We start from the raw sequence: 23,595 nt of genomic DNA on the forward strand, positions 1-23,595 counted from the left end.
TGCTTCAAATACTCAACTTGGGGAATAGCATTATTGCTCCAGGTTCCTTCGTTCTATTTGGGACATCACTTTAGTTGGTAGTGATAGTGATAGAAGACTCACCTGGAGCCTCATGGGGTCTACAAAATATAGCAGGATCCTTTGTCACAAAACAAGTCCATAAGTATTATGATGGAACATGGTAGGTCCGGGACTACAATAAAGCCTCAGCTTTCTAGCTCCTGCCTGGCATTAATCTTACGTAAAGAAAAGGGTTTCCACTTCTATTAACCTTTTACTGTTGTGCCTCCACTTTGAACATGGGTCCTGAAGCATCAAGATTCCAGCAGCCGATACAATGTTTTCTAATATTTGCAGATTTTTGCTATATCCTCTAATCTTCACAGCATCTCCGGCATCCTCCTGACATCCATCTCTGATTGTGTACAGGTTGATAAATGACTAAATATTATTACTTTGATTGCTTTTAAATGACGCAGTTATCACAGCAATATTTTGTGTCGTCCACTAGATTATTAATTCTTCTGTAGAAAATGTGAAATGATGGACAGGAGAACAGTCGCTGACAGTAAAGCTTAGTACCGCTTTTCAGCTGTTCAAACTATGATAGCATCACAAAGCCGCATCATAAATATGTATGTCACAGCCATTCATTTATCTCTGTATATATTATTTCAGCAATAATTACTTTATTACAAAGAAAACATGAACAGAAAATCCCAGTGTTCACCAGTCTAGGAAATCCGCAGTCAGTAATTGATATTTTCGTCTAGAGAGTCCTGATTCACAATATCTGAATTCCTCAGTCATTTCCTCTGGACATAGAAGTTTATATCTTTTCATTAAAAGACATATGAATGGTTTGGTATCTACGTTTTACTGAATGGATCATACATAAAGGCAAACCTATAGCAGAGGCAGACCATGCGGCTGCATTAGGGCTGTAGTGGATCTAATGCCAATAGGTCACAGCGTTCACCATACAGTGCTGCTCACCATTATTGGCACCTCATTTTTTTCATAGATTGTACAATTTCTTCAGAAATAAATGGAAGTGTACCAAAGTTATATCTTCAGGATTTTTTATAAGGTTACTACCTTGAATGCTGTATGCTACATTCAAATTTTTTTGTCATTGATGTTACTGCTAGTGAAGGTACTATTTGATATGAATTTATGCTAGTCTTTGCATCATTATATTTCTCGGCTGGCAGCCTATATCTACATCTGTTTTATTCCTCATGCTGGTTTAGGGATGTTAGTCTCCTTGCAGGGTCTTTTCCATCTAGTCCTGCCCTCATAGCTGTCCTACCTCCTCCTCACCCTCCCCCCTCCTTCTATTTAATGTTTCTATGTAATTTTATATTTTCTAATAAAATTTATATTTCTTGACTGAAATCCCTCTCATGTCATTTTGGGGTCTACCAACAGGCGGATTAAGATATAATTAGTTAATAGGGGAGATTTTTCCCTTTTATTTAACCTCTTCTTCCCCAAAACAGACTATAAATCAGTTTTTCAGTATAAGAGGAAAGTAGGTCCAGTAAGATGGAGTAATAGGAACAGTAATAAGGGGTAATAGGTACACTCTGTGTCTGCTTACCCTTTGTACTGTTGCACAGTAGGTGCCATATTAAGTTGCACCTGATGAAGCACAGCAAGTGCAGTATTAGGATATGTGCAAACAATGCTTTTTCAGGCAGATTGCACTTGGAACCAGCCTGAAAAAATGCTCAATAGATGTAGTAAAGAAGGAACATATGCTGTGCAATGTCAAAACAATTGCTGATCCTATGTTCAGTCTTCAGCTTCTTCACTACTAGGACAACCCCTTCTTGATCTGAATGTTTGCTCCTGTGAAAATAAAAACAACTATACTCACTTTCCATGCTGGCACCGTTTCAGCATCACATAACAACCGCTCATGTGACATAACAACCGCATGGAAGACTCCCCCAAAAAAATGATGTGGGTCCCCCCTATATTCAATAACCAGAAAAGGTTAAACAGACAGCAGCGGGCTAATATTAATAGCCTAGGAAAGGGCCATGGTTATTGCCATCCTCCCAGACTAAGAATGTCAGCTCTCAGCTGCCCCAGAAATGACGCATCCATTAGATGCGCCAATTCTGGCACTTAGCCTCGCTCTACCCACTTGCCTTCGTACGAAGGCAAGTGGGGTAATATTTGTGGGCTTGATGTCAGCTTTGTAATGTCAGTGTCATGGGTGTATCAGAAGTGACAGTCACCCTGCAGTTGGTTGCAGGAGATCTCTTCGTTTGGCATTACAGACAACTTCTTAGAAGCTGTATCTCTAGGGCCAAGCGACTACTTTCCTCTGGCTAATTAACACCCTGGTCTGGGTGTATAAATACCTGCTGTGTGCCAGAGGGAGGTGCCAGTGATATTCATTACTCCTTGTGAAGGCTTGAGCAAGAGCAGTACTTCTTCCTCTCTGGTGCTAGAGGACGTGTGCGCATTTCTCTGGAGTCGACTAAAGCTAAGCAATTTTCTCTTGTTTGTCCCCCCTTGTTGTCTTTAGTGTTCAGTGGAGATCGACTAGTGCTCATCCCCTCCCTTCCCTAGCCTGAGCCTAACGCCAGGGAAAGACAGGGTGAGGTACGCGTGCAGCGATTGGTGAAGAACCAATATAGGGATGTTAGTAGAGACAGGGTGACACAATATCAGCCTAGGAGGTCTCCACTCCCCCCCTTTCCCTAGAGTCTGAGCTCCCGTTCCCTCTTCCCTTTGTGTTGCACTTAGTCTTTCCCACACCTTGCGTGACAGTCAGCTGACATCAAGCCCACAGGTTAGTCATGGAGAGACATCTATAAGACACCTCCTTTAGTAACCCCATAGTGAAATGTAATAAAAACACAGACACAGAGAAAAGTCCTTTAATTAAAAAAAAGACACAGACTCCTTTATTTTAAACAAAAACTCCCCACCGTCTTCTACCCATTTATTCACAAAAAATAAAAATAAAAAAGTGGGACATGGGCTTCAATGGATTTTTGGCAGAAAGGTGAGTACAACTTTGCTTTTTTATTTTTATTTTTTGTGAATAAATGGGTAAAAGAGGATGGGGAGTTTTTGTTTAAAATAAAGGAGTCTGTGTCTTTCTTTCAATTAAATGACTTTATTCTGGCTGGGTATTTTTTACAATCTGACTATGCAGTTATAGACGCCTCTCTATTACTAACCCCTGGGCTTGATGTCAGCGGCCATAAACCAGCTGACATCAACTGAAAACCTATTGACCCAATTGCTACCACCTCAAGGCAAGTGGGAAGAGCCAGACAAAGTGCCAGAAAATTGGATCATCTAATAGATGCGCCTTTTCTGGGGCGGCTGTGGGCTGCTATTTTTAGGCTGGGGAGGGCCAATATCCATGGCCCCTTCCCAGTCTGAGAATACCAGCCACCAGCTGTCCACTTTAGCTTGGCTGGACGTCAAAAATGGGGGTGATCCAAAGCCTTTTTTTTTAAATTATTTATTTAAATAATTAAAGAATACATTGTGGGGCCCATCTATTCTTGATAACCAGCCATGATAAAGCTGACAACTTGGGCTGCAGCCTGCAGCTGTTGGTTTTGCCTGCCCTGGTTATCAAAAATAGAAGAGACCACACATCATTTTTTTTATTTATTTATTGCACAGGCATTGGCTGATGAATACTCTCATCAGCCTCGCCTGCTCTCACTGCTACTATTTATATAATTTTTAAAAAAGAAAAGAAAAAAAAGCAGCAGCAAAATCAATGGAAAAAACACAAAAAAAAACGTTTCGGAAAAAAAAAAACAACGTTTTCCTGAAGTGTATTCCTATAGCAAAAACTCAGCAGGTATGCAGGCATCTATTAGATGCAATGTGCACACATCTTTAGGCTAGGGTCACCTGATCGTTTTTCTCTCATCTGAGAAAATCAGTGTGATTATACTAATCACACACTGATCAGTCTGTGACCAGGGTGTGATCTGATTTTCTTGGATGTGGAGAATATAAAAACTCCATTCAGTCTGTTCGTGAAAATCGGACTGCCCTTGGATGTTATTCAAGTGCAGTCCCATTTTTTTCATGGACCCATAGACTTGAACAATCAAGTGTGTTCCGTTTATCGGATGCAACTCGTGCATGCTGCAAAGGCATGTGAACGGTCTCATTGAATAACACGGGGATGAGTGCTATCCATCAAAATGACAGATAGCACTTCGTCCAGTTTTTAAGGTCATGTGCATGAGCCCTTAAAGAAACACTCCCATCAAAAATTTTATCCTCTTAATATATTGCAATCATCATGTTATCACTGTGTACTTACAATTGCTCATTTTGCCCTTCTACCCAGTTATAGTCACAGGAGGCAGAGTCGCTGCAGCAGAAGGCCGGCGGCGGGAGGAGTGAGGTGATGCTGTGGACTACAGTCTGGGAGGAGATGCATTGAGATCTCGGCTCCTGAGATCTCGGCTCCCGAGATTTTGGTAGCGAAGATCTCAATTTGCGCGAGCACCGCCTCCGGCGGCCATTTTCCCAAATCTCACAGCAGAGAAATCAAAGGGAAAGGGTGGGGTCTCTACTCAACGCTGACATTTTCTGACAGCTGAGGGGCCACAGCCTCACAGCACTGGGGCACCCCACGCCGCCACCAGCTTCCTGCTGTAATGACCCTGCCTCCTGTGACCCCGCTCCATTGCAACCGGTACCTCCCCCAGTAAGCTACAGTAAAATAGGACCATAAGACGAACCACCATTTTATAACAAAATTTTTTTTTCCTATTTTCCTCCCCAAAATTTCAGGTGCATCTTATGGTCCAGTTTGTCTTATAGTCTGCAAAATACAGTAATTCTTCTATTTTCCATTAGGTTTATGACATCACGTGATTAAAAACTGACTAGCTGAATCCTTCTAAGCTCTATGCAGAAACAGGAAGTCAATTTTCTCTGTATGACTCATCAGTCACTGCAAAAATCAATGGCAGGGGGAGTAGAGAGCAGCTGGGTCAGTAGTTGGAAGAGATTAATAATTTCTGCAGAGACAAGAAACTTCCTGTTTCTACAGAGAGAAAAGAAAATAGAAGAATTAGGTGGGTAGAAAAGCAAAATGAGCAATTGTAAGTACACAGTGCTGTATAATATGATGGCTGCAATATATTAAGAGGATTAAAACTTTGATGGGGAAGTTCTTTAAAGGAGCTTTTTGAAGAATTTGGAAGCTGTTTTCTTCCTGAAGCGTTTTTTTGCTGTGTTTTGATTGGACTGTACAGGGTTTGTAGCGTTTTCCATTAGGATCTGCTTCAAAGAGGTGACATCCACTTTTTCTCCCACCAGGCTTTTTTCAGTATCTGACGTAGAAAATAAATGCTCAAAAGACTTTCCGTATGAACAGCAAAGTGTATTTAGAGTTGAAATGAACAGGAAGAGTCTTTCAAGCATTTTTCAAATTTGTTTTGTAGATGTTTTTGGAGGAGACTCACTCCAAAAGACTCCTCAAAATACTGAATCTGCACATAGCCTAAGGCTTCCATACATATTAGCGGTGGAACTAACTGACCATTATATGTGCATTGAGGCCTTCTGAGCATGTTGGTGTGGCCAGGGGGGTCTGACAGTGACTTAATTCACTCTATTCTAAACACATGCAGACCAGGTTGAGTTGCGTGTGCCTGTGTATGAAGGGGTTCAGGAGAAAAACTGAACAAAATTCATCCAACAGCTATTCAAGACATATGGGATGTTTCAGATGTAAGCCTGCAAGGGCAGAGCCCTCTCATTTCTGTACCAGTCTGTGATTGTTAGTTTGTTCTCTGTAATTTATATTTGTATTTTGTATGTAACCCCTTCTCATGTACAGCACCATGGAATCAATGGACCTCGAAAAATAAATAATAATAATAATAACACCTGGGACAGCACAGCAGGTACAGTATTGGGTGGAGTAGCAGCATAAATAATGGGGTTCATAGCTGAGCTTTGATGAACGTTTGAACTTGATACAAAAGAGAAGTGAAACAACTACAATCTGAGACATCAACAATCTAAGTTTTGATAAGGGATCTTGTGATTATTATTTACACCCCTGACACCAATAAACCCTCCAGCCAGATGGCCAGGCCATAGCGCCAGACAAGGAGAATGGGAACTGCTTTGAACATGTTTTAGTTCTTTTCATGATTCTTGACAACTAATCGAATCATTGTTGAGTGGCTCCAACATCAATACAGAGAAAAATGAATACAAATACCTACAGTGTTACTGGCTCCTAGAAATGGAGGGAGAATATATCTGGCAAGAGATCCACTGAAATCCTACTAAGTACAACTGGATGGAACCAACACTCACAGCAGGTAGTATTTGTCTAGCTACTGCATATGAGTCACGATTGGAGCCGACAGGTTAAGTTGCATACAAAATTGTGTTTTTTGTTGGTAAACGTAACAACTAAGTTCACAATGTGATTGATAGTGAAGTTGCCGAAATCACATACAGATTTTTGGCTCTCAGAATCATTACCTTTGACAGGCTAAAGGAGCCCCAGTCCAATCCAGGCTCTGATCCATAGATCTATCACCTTTCTTTTTTTACTTAAGATTTCTCTTTCTCAATTCCCCATAATCTTGCCAGTTTTATTGGTCATAGGTGCATGGTTATATCAATAGGAATAGCTGCTGCCCATTGTAGCAACATGCCCTAGAAGCACACGTGGCTCCCGATCTGGCTTACATTTGTATTAAGGTAATGATCACACTGCATTTTGTGTTTATGTAAGGGATATAGCTCAGAAATAATCCTTGATTTACAATTTATAGAGTATTGGGGAAAGAGATAGGTAGTTGGGGGTTGCAGCACCTCCGGAGGTAGTGACGTGGCAGTGAGGTTATTGCAGGCTGTGGAGTCTCTTGAGGAGATGAGTTTTCAGGTTGCATTTGAAGGTTTCAGTTTTTGAAGACATTCTGATATGCTGAGGTACTGAGTTCCAGAGAAAGAGGGAAAAATCTTGGAGACGGTTGGGTGAGAAACATGCAAGGGTGGATGAGAGAAGAAGATCTTGTGTGAACCGAAGATTATGTGTGGGAAGATTTCAGACTAAGGGCTCGCTCACATGAGCATATTCATCGGACTAGTGTTATCTGATGTTTTATCGGATAGCACTTGGAACAATGCTATGGGAACAATGCTATCGGCATGAGAAAAAAGTTGCAGTGTGCTGTGTTTTGCTGCGCAAATCAGATGACACGCTCCCATTTACATCTATGAGTGCGTGGAAATCACTCGGATGACCTTTGAGTATAGTTCGATTTCCACGGATTCACAGAATATTGAAGACGGAGAAATGTTATTCTCCATCTTCTCCTCACCTGAGTTACGATTCTCTCATTCGAGAGAATCGCAACACACTAAGCTGACATTCTGTAAGTTGGATCAGAGTTTGATCAGAGTGTCATTAACATAATCATCAGATTCTCTCGCATGAGAGGATATTTGCTTGTGCGAGCGAGCCCTAACAGAGGCCAAAATTACACTCTTTTTGCTTCTATTAGGTAAATGGGTTGGTACGGCGTAAATTTCACATGTGCACCCAGATCTTTGCTGATAGTTGGTTTTAACTAATACTGTCTCAAAGCAATCACAGCTCACCAACCTGTGGGTGTTCTGTCATCTCTTTCCTATTAGATTATTTGGAAAGGAAGGGAGGATTGCAAGGGGGAATCCTGACTTCCGACTGTGTCCACATGATGCTCCTATATTTTGAATAATTATTTGCATTTTGTTTGAGCTGGTCCTACCCAGAATTCAAACTCAGGACCAGTACCATGGAAGGCAGAAACATTAACAGTGAACCACAAGCTGTAGTGCTTCATAAAAGAGAATTTTCTCTATGTAAAGATCCAAATGGATGCATAGAAATATATCTCTATATACCAGTATATATATATTGTAGGGGGTGCTACTCACTTGGGTGCGTCGGGAGGCAAAACAGGAAGCGTTTCCATTTAAATGTCCAATTCGGTTTATTGCTCCATAGGCAAAAGAGAAAATAAACAGTCTCCAGTGCAAGCAAAACAAAGAAAACAGTTCTTCAGACAAAGTGTCAGGTTAGCCAGTCCTGTGGTCACACAGGCTGGAGAGCATCTAGTCCACTGGCTCAGTTTGGATATCATACAGGAGGCCTTTTCCCTCCACACACACAGACCATGTGTCAAACAACGGACTTCATTTTAACCTCTTACCCACACCCAGAGTTGAGGTATGTGGGCAGCCAGACCCACCCGCCTCTCAGGCTGACAGTAAAACCTGGGCCCAGATGCACCAAACACTCCTCTTAGTGCACTAGAGCAACACCCCAGGCTTACATCACAGAAGACAACCTCTTCTGTGACACATCCCTCCCCTCAACTATATGTCCGGTAACTGCCTTACATACCTCCCCCTCTGCCTAAAGCCGTGGGGCTTGGCACCTTCTACTACTAGACAGGGGATTCTCAAGAGGGCATCGGCATTACCATGTAGCTTCCCAGCTCTATGTTCCACATGAAAGCTGAAATCCTGTATGGCTAAAAACCAGTGGGTGACCCTAGCATTTTTTCCCTTTGTCTCCCTCATCCACCTGAGTGGGGCATGGTCTGATACTAATTTAAATTTTTGCCCTAACAGATAGTACCGTATTGTGTCCACTGCCCACTTTATGGCCAAGCATTCCTTTTCTACAATGGAATAATTCTTTTCACATGCAGATAACTTCCTACTCAGGTAGAGAACAGTCTGCTCCTCCCCATGTATTTCCTGAGAAAGGACTGCTCCTAAATCAACTTCTGAGGCATCTGTCTGGAGTACAAATTCCCTCTTGAAGTTGGGGTGTTCCTTGGTTGGTCAGGATCTCCCTTGGTAATCCTGTCCGGGAAAAAATTTGGACCAATTTGCGAGCTATACTCTTTTCTGAGGAGTTTCTCAGGGGAATTGCTTCAGGATAGCGTGTGGCATAGTCCAGGATGACCAAAATATATTGATGCCCACAAGCAGATTTAACCAGGGGACCGACCAAGTCCATGGCAATTCTCTCAAATGGCACTTCAATGATGGGCAATGGCATGAGGGGACTTTGAAAGTGAGACGTGGGGGCGGTTATCTGGCAAATAGGACAGGACCTGCAATACTTCAAGATTTCCCAGTGACATACAGGCCAATAAAACCTCTGCATGATCCATTCCTGAGTTTTCTACACTCACAGATGGCCACCCAAGACATGTGAATGTGTCATGTCCAACACCCTCCGCCTATAGGGCCCTGCTACCAATAACTGTTCCACAAGCTCCTCCATCACTCTCGAAACCCAGTGCAATAACTCCCCACTCAACATAAAATAGGGAAATCTCGTGTCCTGCACAATACCATTTATGACTGTGACATTGTTATAGGCTTCCCTCAGAGTTACAGTGGTGGCCAAAAGTATTGGCACCCCTGCAATTCTGTCAGATAATACTCAGTTTCTTCCTGAAAATGATTGCAATCACAAATTCTTTGGTATTATTTGGTATTCATTTAATTTGTCTTCAATGAAAAAACACAAAAAGAATTGTCCTAAAGCAATTGGATACAATTCCACACCAAACCTAAAAAAGGGGGTGGACAAAAGTATTGGCACTGTTTGAAAAATCATGTGATGCTTCTCTAATTCGTGTAATTAACAGCACCTGTAACTTACCTGTGGCACCTAACAGGTGTTGGCAATAACTAAATCATACTTGCAGCCAGTTAACATGGATTAAAGTTGACTCAACCACTGTCCTGTGTCCTTGTGTGTACCACATTGAGCATGGAGAAAAGAAAGAAGACCAAAGAACTGTCTGAGGACTTGAGAACCCAAATTGTGAGGAAGCATGAGCAATCTCAAGGCTACAAGTCCATCTCCAAAGACCTGAATGTTCCTGTGTCTTCCGTGCGCAGTGTCATCAAGAAGTTTAAAGCCCATGGCAGTGTGGCTAACCTCCCTAGATGTGGACGGAAAAGAAAAATTGACGAGAGATTTCAACGCAAGATTGTGCGGATGGTGGATAAAGAACATCCACTAACATCCAAACAAGTTCAAGCTGCCCTGCAGTCCGAGGGTACAGCAGTGTCAACCCGTACTATCCGTCGGCGTCTGAATGAAAAGGGACTGTATGGTAGGATACCCAGGAAGACCCAACTTCTTACCCCGAGACATAAAAAAGCCAGGCTGGAGTTTGCCAAAACTTACCTGAGAAAGCCTAAAACGTTTTGGAAGAATGTTCTCTGGTCAGATGAGACAAAAGTAGAGCTTTTTGGGAAAAAGCATCAACATAGAGTGTACAGGAAAAAAAAGAGGCATTCAAAGAAAAGAACACGGTCCCTACAGTCAAACATGGCAGAGGTTCCTTGATGTTTTGGGGTTGCTTTGCTGCCTCTGGCACTGGACTGCTTGACCGTGTGCATGGCATTATGAAGTCTGAAGACTACCAACAAATTTTGCAGCATAATGTAGGGCCCAGTGTGAGAAAGCTGGGTTTCCCTCAGAGGTCATGGGTCTTCCAGCAGGACAATGACCCAAAACACACTTCCAAAAGCACTATAAAATGGTTTGAGAGAAAGCACTGGAGACTTCTAAGGTGGCCAGCAATGAGTCCAGACCTGAATCCCATAGAACACCTGTGGAGAGATCTCAAAATGGCAGTTTGGAGAAGGCACCCTTCAAATATCAGGGACCTGGAGCAGTTTGCCAAAGAAGAATGGCCTACAATTCCAGCAGAGCATTGTAAGAAACTCATTGATGGTTACCGGAAGCGGTTGTTCGCAGTTATTTTGGATAAAGGTTGTGCAACCAAGTATTAGGCTGAGGGTGCCAATACTTTTGTCTGGCCCATTTTTGGAGTTTTGTGTGAAATGATCAATGATTTGATTTTTGCTTCATTCTCTTTTGTGTTTTTTCCTTGCAAGCAAATTAAATGAAGATAATAATATCAAAGAATTTGTGATTGCAATCATTTTCAGGAAGAAACTGAGTATTATCTGACTGAATTGCAGGGGTGCCAATACTTTTGGCCACCACTGTAGGTCCCTATGTTGGGCGGACCCAAAAATTCGCTGGTCACTAGTGATGATCGAGTATGCCTCATTAACCCTTTGGTGTGCTCAGCGTTTCATTCATTGTCGACGCGCCTGGAAGTGTCACGGCTGTTTGACAGCCGTGACACTTGCAGGAGCGGCAACAATGAATGAAACTCCGAGCATTCCAAAATACTCAGCGAGCACCCGAGCATGCTCGCCGAAAGGGCTAATGAGGCATGCAAGATCATCACTACTGGTCACCCCTAACTCAAGAATGTCAGTCTCAGAGGACAGTACCTCCTCATTCCCCACAAAGACACAGAAGGGAAACCCATCTGACTATGGGTGAGGTGATACCTCTTTAGGGCTAACCGGTTTCGTGTCCAAGCTACCGAGCCCTGAACCCTTCCCCCACAGATCCCAAAACAAATAAAAGTCCCAGCCTGTAATAAAGGGGTTCAATAAGTCCTGGACAATGCCAACCTTGTGGGACTCAGTACCTTGGGCTGTTTCAATGTCCACTCTGGCCACCGGATAGTCTTTAGCATCACCATGGATGCAGCAGACACCAACTTTCTTCCCTGGGATCAGCTGGAGTGGAAGTGTGGCCCTCACGAGGGTAACCAGATTCCCTGAGACTAGCAGTCCAGTTACTTGCCAACCATTTACCTTTACGGGACAGCTTGTGGCCCCTTGCTGGGTGGACAGTTCGCACTGCAGGCAGGATACACATAGTATGAACCTCGGCGTCCCAGGTTACAGTCCATTGCTCGGAGGTCAGGGGACAATGGGTGGCTATATGGCCTGGGCCATGGCATTTCCAGCATATAATATCGCCAGCTGGGACCTTTGGCATTACCTCCCCTGCCCCTTTGGACCTTGGACGCCCCACCCCCTTTTGGGCATCCGCCCCCTGTTGGGATTCCCAGTATGGAGCGGGCTGCCTTCCCAAGGAATCCTCAACCACCTGATACCTCTCGACCAGTCCGATCACTTCATCAGCATTCCGGGGATCACCTTGGGCAAACTAAGTCTGCATTGGCCTCGGAAGGAAGTGCACAAACTGGTCCATTACCACTCACTCTACCATCTGCGCAGGGGTAGAGCATTCCGGCTGCAGACATTTTTGGACCAGGTTCAGTAGGTCAAACATTTTGGAGCGAGGGGGTTTGTCAAGGTAATGCGCCCAGCAGTGGACCCACTGCGCCCTGACAGTCATCGTTACCCCTAAGCACGCCAGAATTTCAGTTTGTAGCTTGCCATACTCCTTGGCGTCTTGCAAGGCCAAGTCATAGTAAGCCTTCTGGGGCTCCCCCGTCAAGTATGCCGCCAGCAACTCTGCTCACTGCTCTGGCAGAAGTTTCTTTCTCTTGGCGACCCTTTCAAACACAGTCAAAAAGGCCTCTATGTCATCACCTGGGTCATTTTCTGCAGGGCTCTTCTTACCGCCTTCCCAGGGCCGGCTCCAGGTTTTTGTGGGCCCTCGGCGAAAGTTTCAGTGGGCCCCTTTAACACATACCATGATTCATGATGCACATGTTATGATCTTCAACATGTACTAAGGAAAGATAGGGGAAAGTTGTCCCTACAGTAAGACTAAGCTGAATCCCTATGATGTAGCAGGCTGCCTGTTCCTAGCGAACAGACCCGCCTTAGTACTCGGCTAGTCTGAACGAAGACCTATAGCATAAGGGGAGGGGCCCCTAAAAGAACTAAGGACTGGGACAAAAATGGGACACCTCCTAAACAGAGAAGTTGTTTCAGAACACAAAAATACAAACTGACAAAAAAGGTACTAGAGGTCCCAGAAGGACCAAGCGAACTGAGAGAGAAAGGCACCGAAGCACCTGGCTAGAGAGACAGTCAAACACTGAATTCCAGCACAGCCAAAAGGGAAAAGCTGGAATATAAAGGCAGATGGTCACATGACCGCAAAACACAAGATGGAAAAAAAACAAACAGGAGGGTTCTAACAGTACCCCCTCTTTTATGAGGATCCTCCGGATCCTCCAGGCCCAGGCCTATCTGGAAACCTCTTGTGGAAAGCTTTAACAAGCCTAGGAGCAGAGACATCATCCGTCCTTACCCAGGAGTTGTCTTCGGGACCGAAACCCTTCCAGGAGACAAGATACTGTAATCTCCCTCTATGCCGTCTAGAATTCAAGATACGAGAAATTTCATATTCGCCGTCTTCCACCACAGGAGGAACTGTGACAGTGGCATCCCTATCTGACACATCAGCCTTTTTCAACAAGGAAACATGAAACACAAGATTAATCTTCCAGGAAGTAGGGACATCCAACCTAACAGCAGACGGGTTAACAACCTGAAGCACCTTAAATGGACCCACCATGTTAGGACCCAGTTTTTTAGAGGGAATCCTCAACCGCAGGTTCTTTGAGGACAACCAAACCATGTCACCCACAGTAAACAAAACCTCCTTACGTTTCCTGTCAAAATACTTCTTGGACTTCTTGTTAGCTTCTTGAAGGTTGCAACGTACATTAGTCCAAACTCTCTCCAAATCACCGGAAAAGTTCTCCTCCTCTGGCACTGCCGACCCAAATTTGGAGAACTAACCAAAAGACGGATGTCTCCCAGTACAACAAAAAAAAGGAGAACACCCAGCAGAGGAGGACGTATGATTGTTAAGAGCAAATTCTGCGAGAGGCAGAAACTCAGACCACACCTCTTGATTGTCTGCCACAAAACAACGCAAAAACTGTTCTACATCCTTGTTCTTGCAGTCTGTCCGTTAGACTCAGGATGACAAATGGACTCCCAACCTGTCACAAAAAGCACGCCAAAAGCGAGCCACAAAATGAGGTCCTCTATCAGAAACAATATCTGTTGGAACGCCATGAAGCTTGACAATCTCCTTAACAAACGCCTTACCGAGTGTCTTGGCGCAGGGCAACTTAATGAATGGAACCAAATTACACATCTTACTAAAATGGTCCACGACCACCCAGGTGACAGTAAAACCCTTGGACACAGGAAGATCAGTAATAAAATCCATTGTGAGATGCATCCAAGGAGCACTAGGAACCTCCAGAGGGCAAAGCAACCCCGCAGCAGGAGTATGTGAAGCCTTTGACCTAGCACACACCGTACATTGACGCACCCACTTGATGACTTCTTTCTGCCATCCAGGCCACCAAAAACTGCGACTGATAAGTCTCTTAGTCTCCGAAATTCCTGGATGACCTGCCAACCGAGACTCATGACACTCCACAAACAAATATCTCCTAAAGGTTCTAGGCACAAACAACCTCCCATGGGGAGTGTTAGATGGGGGATCATCTTAAGCTTTCAGAATTCCATGCTCCAAAACGGAGTCCAATGCCGCCACCACAACTCCTTTCTGTAAAATGCTCTCCTCCTCGGCACCGACCGTAGGAGAGGAGCTGCGAGATAAAGCATCGGCTTTAACATTCTTAGTACCAGAGATATAGGTAACAGAAAAATGAAACCGAGAAAAAAAAGTGCCCACCTAGTTTGACGGGCATTCAAGCGCTTGGCAGCATCCAGATAGATCAAATTCTTATGATCTGTGAAAACCTGAATAGGAAATCTAGCGCCTTCCAAAAAATGACGCCAATGTTCAAACGCGAGTTTAATAGCCAGCAACTCCCGATTTCCAACATCATAATTCAGTTCGGTTTCCGAAATTTTTTTCGAAAAGAAGTCACAAGGATGTACTCCATCCCTGTTCTCCTGAGACAAAACTGCTCCGAAACCCACCAATGAAGCATCGACCTCGACCAAAAAAGGCTTGGTCTCATCAGGCTGCATAAAGATAGGGGCAGAACTGAACCTCTCTTTGAGATACTTAAACGCTTCAATGGCCTCAGTAGTCCACTGGACCGTATTCGCACTTTTCCTGGTGAGATCGGTTAGAGGTTTAACAATTATGGAAAAATTCTTAATGAATTTCCTGTAATAATTGGCAAAACCCAAAAATCTCTGTATAGATTTCAAACCAATAGGCCTAGGCCATTCCTGCACAGCCTGAACCTTCACAGGGTCCATCTCAAAGCCCTCGCTGGAGCCAATGTAGCTCAAAAAACTAATTTTCTGCACAGCGAACTCACATTTCTCCAGCTTAGCAAAGAGTGAATTATCACTCAATAACTGCAAAACTTCACGTACACTCTGCCAATGGGACTCTAGATCTGGTGAATAAATCAAAATGTCATCCAAATACACACCCACATTCTTACCAATCAAAGGTCTCATGATGTCATTAATAAGGTTCTGAAAAAATACAGGTGCATTGGTAAGACCAAAAGGCATCACCAGATTCTCAAAATGACCTACCGGAGTGTTAAAAGCAGTTTTCCATTCATCACCCTCCTTCATTCGTAACAAATTGTATGCCCCCCGGAGATCAATTTTAGAGAACCACTTGGCCCCCACTAACTGATTAAACAAGTCAGGAATTAACGGCAATAGGTAGGAATCTTATTAATTTCATGAAAATCCAGACATGGATGTAAACCCCCGTCCTTTTTTTCTAACAAAGAAAAATCCAACTGCCACAGGTGACTTAGAAGGTCTAATGTGACCAGCAGCCAGGCTAGTCTGTATGTATTCCTCCAAGGCCTTTTTTTCAGGGATAGTCAGATTAAACAAGCGACTCTTGGGAAGAGTAGCTCCCGTAACAAACTCAATGGCGCAATCATAATCCCTATGAGGAGGTAAAACTTGCGACTTCTCCTCCGAAAAAACCCTCCAAAAATCTTGAATAGGTACCGGTAATTCCCCTTTTTCCACAGCCGCAATGCGACCATTACAACATTTATCATAGCACTTCGGACTCCAAGACTTAATCACATTAGTAGACCAGTCCAGTAAAGGATTGTGCAGTTTTAACCAAGGCAAACCTAGAACGACTGGAGAGGGTAAATTATCCAATACAAGCAAGTCCAAAATTTCTTGGTGAACTCCATTGATAGTGAGGGGAAATGCAGCAGTCTTGTGAGTAATACATTTCAAAGGAGTGTTATCAATTGCAATCACAGAAATAGGTGATGACAAAGGTTTGGATTTCAAGTTAAGTTTTTCCAAAAACTCTTTATCAATCACATTAAGTGTTGAACCACAATCCACAAATACCTGAAATTCAATCAAATCTCCTTGTAAAGTAGTACTCCCAGAAAGAAATACTCCTGCAGAGCGTAAACAAGCAATACAGGCGTACCTGACCTTTTTTTTTTTCTTTACTTAAACGAAGCTCACAATACTTAATCAAATTGTCAGGTTTACCACAATAAAGACACAAGACACAGCGAACCTCCTGTCTCTTTCCTGAGAGCGGAGTGACATCGCCCCAACCTCCATCGGTTCTCCACCGTCAGAGCAGATTTTCTGGGGACTAGTACCTGTCATTACAGGAGTCTTTACCTCATTCACCCTGGACCTCAGTCTCCTGTCCACACGAACAGCTAACTGCATGGCATCCTGCAGAGTCTCAGGTGCAGGGAATGCAATTAGCAGATCCTTAACCATTTCACTCAGACCAGCAACAAATAAACATTTCAGCGCAGGATCATTCCATTTGACTTCTGAAGACCATCTACTGAAGTGTGTGCAATAATTTTCAACATCACCTGACCCTTGATTCAAACCCCTGAGTTCTGCCTCAGCAGATGAGATTCTATCAGGATCGTTATATAATAGACCCATAGCAGAAAAAATTCTTCTACAGACCTTAATCATGGATCATTAGGTTGGAGAGAAAAGGCCCATCCCTGTGGTTCATTGCGCAAAAGTGACATAATAAAACCAATGCACTGTGATTCATTCCGAGAGGACCTTGGTCTCATACAAAAATATAACAAACAAACATTTTTAAAGGAAAAAAAATCTTGCTGTTTACCATAAAAAACATCAGGGAGTCCTACCTTGGGTTCCACAAAATGCGCTCCAGAACAGCTACTCATGTGTTGCTGTAGCTCAGCCACCTCCAGAAACAATCCCTGCAACCGTTGAGCCAAATCCTGGATGAAAACCATACTGATCCCCGAATTTCTTTCCTTTTAGTTTTTTGGGCTGGACTTACTGTTATGATCTGCAACATGTACTAAGGAAAGATAGGGGAAAGCTGTACCTACAGTAAGACTAAGCTGAATCCCTACGATGTAGCGGGCTGCCTGTTCCTAGTGTACAGACCCGTCTTAGTCCTCAGCTAGTCTGAACAAAGACCTATAGCATAAGGGGAGGGGTCCCTAAAAGAACTAAGGACTGGGACAAAAATGGGACACCTCCTAAACAGAGAAGTTGTTGCTGAACACAAAAAGACAAACTGGCAAAAAAGGTACTAGAGGTCCCAGAAGGACCAAGCGAACTGACAGAGAAAGGCACCGAAGCACCTGGCTAGAGAGACAGTCAAACACTGAAGTCCAGCACAGCCAAAAGGGCGGAGCTGGAATATAAAGGCAGATGGTCACGTGACCGCAAAACACAAGATGGAAAGAAAACAAACAGGAGGCTTCTAACAGCACAGATACGGCAGAGAAATATATATATACATTTTATATATATATATATATATATATATATATATATATATAGTACAATGCCAAAGATTTCACTTCTTACATTACATGACTGATATCTATTGTAAATTCCACAATAGCTCAGAAACCGGCGAAATGCTCCATACAGAATACTTGCCCCCATATAACGCTCCATACAGGATACTGGCCCCCTTATAATGCTCCATACAGGATACTGGCCCCCACATAATGGTCCATGCAGGCTGTTCTCCCCACATAATGCCTCATGCAGGCTGTTCCCCCCACATAATGCCCCACGCAGGCTGTTCCCCCCTTATAATGCCCCATACAGGCTGTTCCCCGCATATAATGCCCCATGCAGGATGTCATCCCCCCTTATAACGCCCCATGCAGGATGTCACCCCCCTTATAATGCCCCATGGAGGATGTCACCCCCCTTATAATGCCCCATGCAGGATGTCACCCCTCTTATAATGCCCCATGCATTATGTCACCCCCCTTATAATGCCCCATGCAGGATGTCACCCCCCTTATAATGCCCCATGCAGGATGTTACCCCCCTTATAATGCTCCATGCAGGATGTCACCCCCCTTATAATGCCCCATGCATTATGTTACCCCCTTTATAATGCCCCATGCAGGATGTCACCCCCCCTTATAATGTCCCATGCAGGATGTCATCCCCCCTTATAATGTCCCATGCAGGATGTCATCCCCCCTTATAGTGCCCCATGCAGGATGTCACCCCCCCCTTATAATGCCCCATGCATTATGTCACCCCCCTTATAATGCCCCATGCATTATGTCACCCCCCTTATAATGCCCCATGCAGGATGTCACCCCACCTTATAATGCCCCATGCAGGATGTCACCCCCTTATAATGCCCCATACATTATGCCACCACCCCTTATAATGCCCTATGCAGGATGTCACCCCCCTTATAATGCCCCATGCAGGATGTCACCCCCCTTATAATGCCCCATGCATTATGTCACCCCCTTATAATGCCCCATGCATTATGTCACCCCTTTATAATGCTGCATGCATTATGTCACCCCCTTTATAATGCCCCATGCATTATGTCACCCCCCTTATAATGCCCCATGCAAGTTGTCACCCCCCCTTATAATGCCCCATGCAAGATGTCACCCCCCCTTATAATGCCCCATGCATTATGTCACTCTCCCTTATAATGCCTCATGCAGGATGTCACACCCCCAACCCTCCCTTGTAATGTCCCATGCAGGATGTCACACCCCTACCCCTCCCTTATAATGTCCCATGCAGGGTGTCACTCCCCCCCATATAATGCCCCTTTCAGGATGTCACTTCCCTCCCTTTTAATGCTCCATGCGGGATGTCACCTCCCCCCCCCCTTCCTTATAATGCCCCATGCAGGATGTCTCCCCCTTATAATGCCCCATGCAGGATGTCACCCCCTTATAATGCCCCATGCAGGATGTCTCCCCCTTATAATGCCCCATGCAGGATGTCACCCCCTTATAATGCCCCATGCAGCATGTCACCCCCACCCCCTTATAATGCCCCATCAACTATATGTCTGGTAGCTGCCTTTCAATGTATATATATATATATATATATATATATATATATATATATACACACATATATATATATAGAGAGAGAGAGAGAGAGAGAGAGAGAGAGAGAGAGTATGTAGAGTATATATATTGTAAATATTCCACAGACTCATTGACTTGCATGGCCGAGTGCAATCCGAATACCGGATTAAACTTGGGCATGCAGCAATTCGTTCCTCAGACAAACTCTGAGGAAAAAAATTGTACATGTGCATGACCCCATAGAATAACATTGGTCTGAGCGCATTGTCAGATAGCACTCAGACTGATAATACACTCATCTGCATCAGCCCTTAGGGTCTATACCCCATGATCTTTTTCAGCACTGTTAATTAGTGAAGAGGCATCGTGTGATACACTGTGTAACTCCACACAGCTTTCTTTGCAGCCCCCCGTTTGGCACTTTGGGTGTGCTGTTTAGCGGATATGATTACACTCATGAATCTAAATAGGTATATATGAGTATCAAAAGGTCCTTCACAGTAACCTGTTGTTTAAATATTACAAAAATGTTTTTCATAGCTATATTTTTAACACTTTATAATAATTGTGACATTTACTAGAACAAGTGGATACAATAATTAGCAATCCTTCTAATGATCATTTTATCACATCATGTTTTAAAATTTTGATTGATCATAAATGCTCTTGTTAGACATCTGACAAGCTGTGATTGATAATTCATTATGAAGCATTGAACATACTGAAAGTCTATTATGTAGAAAATTACCTGTATTGTTGTAATTTAGGAGGTCCATACTTGTTAAAATTATCCCTTGACAATAATCTAAACAAAGAATTCCACTCGGAGTAGATATTCCATTTTTCTTCAGCGCCACCACAGGAGAAATGTAATTTTACACAGTGCCCATTCATATCAATGGTCCGTTTGAGCAATGGGGACACGACATGCCTTCCAGAGAAACTCTTTGTGGTCACTCTCCACTGTGAATAAAAGATGATAATCCTATACAGGAGACCCCCTATTAACTCAAAATTCTGTAAATGTGAAAATGTGTTTTCTAAGATAAACAGCCCATTTACCCTTAATAAGCACCCACCATCAGTTGATGGTGAAGCGCAGATCCTTGAAATCACACTGCAAGCTTCTCGTGTGTCTAAGAGTATGTGAAAAGTTTTTGTACCATGTTTAAAACCCTTCACAACATTTGATGTATCTATACGTCATGATCCGATAGGGGTTCCCGACTTATGGTGTATAGGCAGGTCATGGCGATCGTGCGCGGCACAGGAGCTGTTCCCACGCAATCGCTGCCGGTAGCTCAGCTTACATGATAGCCTGCCCTGCCCCTGGCTGTTTTACCCCCTAAATGCCGCCATCGATAGCGTTTGCAGATTGGTGGCCCCGCAACGTAATCGCGAGGGCCCGATTGTTGCCATGAAACCCAAGTTCATTATGACAACATTACCCAGCAACGGCAAGCCTTTTAGACCATGCTCAGAGCATGGTCTAAGAGGCTTCTGTCAGAGCAGCACTGAAAGGTATAATGCATTACAGTGCTGGTGCATTGCGATAGTTTATAACAGTGATCAGTGTACTAAAAGTCCCATAGAGGGACTAAGTAAAAAAAAAAAGGAAAAAACAAATTGTAAAAATATTTAAAAAAAATTTCACAAAATAAAAAAAAATTATGACCATAAATATGTATTTTTATGTAAAAAAAAATAAAAAAAATAAACAAAAAAATACTCATACTTGGTATTGCCGAATCTGGAATGACCTGATATATAAAGCTATAACACTAGTTAACCCCTTCAGTGAACAACGTAAAAAAAAAATGAGGCCAAAAAACTATGCTTTTTCATCATACTGCTGAACAAATAGTGGAATAAAACGTGATCAAGAAGTAAATAAAATGATACCTCTGAAAACACCATATTGTCTCACAAAAAAACAAGCCAACATATAGCTCTATCACTGGGAAAATAAAATAAACTATAGCTCTCAAAATACAGCAATTCAAAAATAATTATTTTTTCTATAAAATAGTTTTTATTGTGTAAAAAAAGAAAAACATAAAAAATGATATAAATGTGGTATTGTTGTGATCGCACTGGCCCGAAGAATAAAGCTGCTTATCAATGTTACTACACGGCGAACGGCATAAAAAAAAACAAAACATAAAACAATTCCTGAATTGCTGTTTTTTGTTCATTCTGCTTCCCAAAAATCGGAATAGAAAGTGATCAAAAAACGTTATGTGCCTGAAAATAATACCAATAAAAACATCAACTCGTACCGCAAAAAACAAGCCCTCATATGACTCTATTGCCAAAAATATAGAAAAATTAAAGCTCTCGAATATGGCGATACAAAAACTTGTTTTTGCGGAAAAAAAAAGCGTCTTTTACTGTGTGATAGCGGCCAAACATAAAAAAAATCACAATATAAATCTAGTATCACTGTAGTCACACCAACCCGAAAAATAAAGTTGTCTAATCACTTATACCGCATGAGGAACGGTGTAAAAAATTAATTAAACCAATTCTTGACATTCTGCCTCCCAAAAATTGCTTGGTTCACATTTATCCAGTGCTCTGTGCTGAGCGCTTACACTGGGGTTTCCATGTATATCTCTGAAATATGTGATTCAGACGGAACCCCCGGCGGAAGATTCCCTGTAATGAGGCAGATGAAGGCACTGTGGATGTCGTCTGGCCTATCATTCGGCAGTGTCCTTCTTTTAAGGTGCGCAAAAAAGCGCGGTTGGCCACAGTTTTGTGCACCTCTGAAAAGAAGGACACCACTGAACAGAGGTCAGAAGGAGTACAAAGTAATTCTGTGGCCTCATTATGTTGAATAAACCCATTGGGGATTTCATCTGAATCACGTCATTTGGAGATTTGACCCCAATAAAGGTTTCAACTCAATCCATAAAAAAAGCAAGTCCCCACTCGGGTCCATCATCTGTCAATGGAAATATATATAATTATATATAACTTTCACTTAGCAACATCCACTGCTGCTTGTTTATGGAAAACACCCATTGAAAATAAAGAAAGAAGATTGAGTCAAATAGTCAATTCACCTGTACATGAATTCGGAAAGGGGTATAATTTCCAAAATGGAGTCACTTCTCTTCTAGCACTTAGGGGCTCTGTCTATGGAGTCTGCAAACTATTCTAGGTACATCTGTGCTCCAGGAGGGAAATAATGTGTCGTCCCTCCCGAGTCTCACCGTGTGGTTAAGCAGTACTGCACTGCCACATTTGGGATATTTCCACATTCAGCAGAAATTGTGTGCCAAATTTTGGTGCCATTTTTACCCATTTCCCAAAGTGAAAATGTAAAAGCTGGGGCTGAAGCAACATTTTTGTGGTTAAAAAAATGTAATTATTCTTTTCTTTACTGTCCAATTGTATAAAATTCTGTGACCCAGCTGTGGTGTCAATATGATCACTGCACCCTTAGATGAATTCATTGAGAGGTGTAGTTAACAAAATGGGGTCTCTTATAGGGAGTTCTGCAGTGCTGGCACCTCAGGGGCTCTTCCAGTGGGTCATGTCAACTGCATACCATAACAGCAAAATCTGCAGTATTATATGGCGCTCCATTCCTTCTGAGCTTTGCACTGTGCCTCAAAAGTATTTCCCGATTACAAGTAGTGTATTGGCGCAATCAGGAGAAATTGAATAACAAACTGTGAGGTCCATTTTTTCATATTAGCCCTTATAAAAATTACAAATTTTGGGCTAAAACAACAGTAGTGGTAAAAATGTAATTATTCTTTCTTTACCACCCAATGGCATAATATTCTGTGAGGCACATGTGGTGTCAACATGCTCCCTGCACCCCTAGATTAATTAATTGAGAGGTTTAGTTTGTAAAATGGGGTCTCTTATGGGGGGTTCTGCTGTTCTGGCACCTCGTGGGCTCTGCTAATGTGACATGGCACCCTCAAACCAATCCAGCAAAATCAGAACTTCAATATGGCTCTTCTTCCCTTCTGAGCTTTGCACTGTTCCGCAAAAGTAGTTTTCGACCACAAATGGAGTATTGGCATACTCAGGAGAAATTGCATAATAAATTGTACCATTCATTTTCTCCTATTATCCCTTTTAAAAATTAAAAACTTGGGGCAAAAGCAACATTTTAATGGAAAAAAATTAATTTTCCATTTACTCAGCCCAATGTTACACAATTCTGTGAAATGCCTGAGGGTGAAAAAATGCTCACTACTTCCTAGATGAATTCCTCGAGAATGTAGTTGTCCTTGTGAAACTGAAAAATTTGGGGCAAAACCAACATTTTCACAGGTATTTTTTCATTTTCTGTGAAGCACATGTGGGTTCAAGGTGCTTACCACACTTCTTCTAGATAAGTTCCTTGAGAGGTGTAGTTTCCAAAATGGGGTCACTTGTGGGGGGTTTCCACTATTTAGGCACATCAGGG

This window comes from Phyllobates terribilis, unplaced genomic scaffold (assembly GCF_046119375.1).
Source record: "Phyllobates terribilis strain yellow unplaced genomic scaffold, ASM4611937v1 Scaffold_1__5_contigs__length_1240528914, whole genome shotgun sequence".
Taxonomy (NCBI): domain Eukaryota; kingdom Metazoa; phylum Chordata; class Amphibia; order Anura; family Dendrobatidae; genus Phyllobates; species Phyllobates terribilis.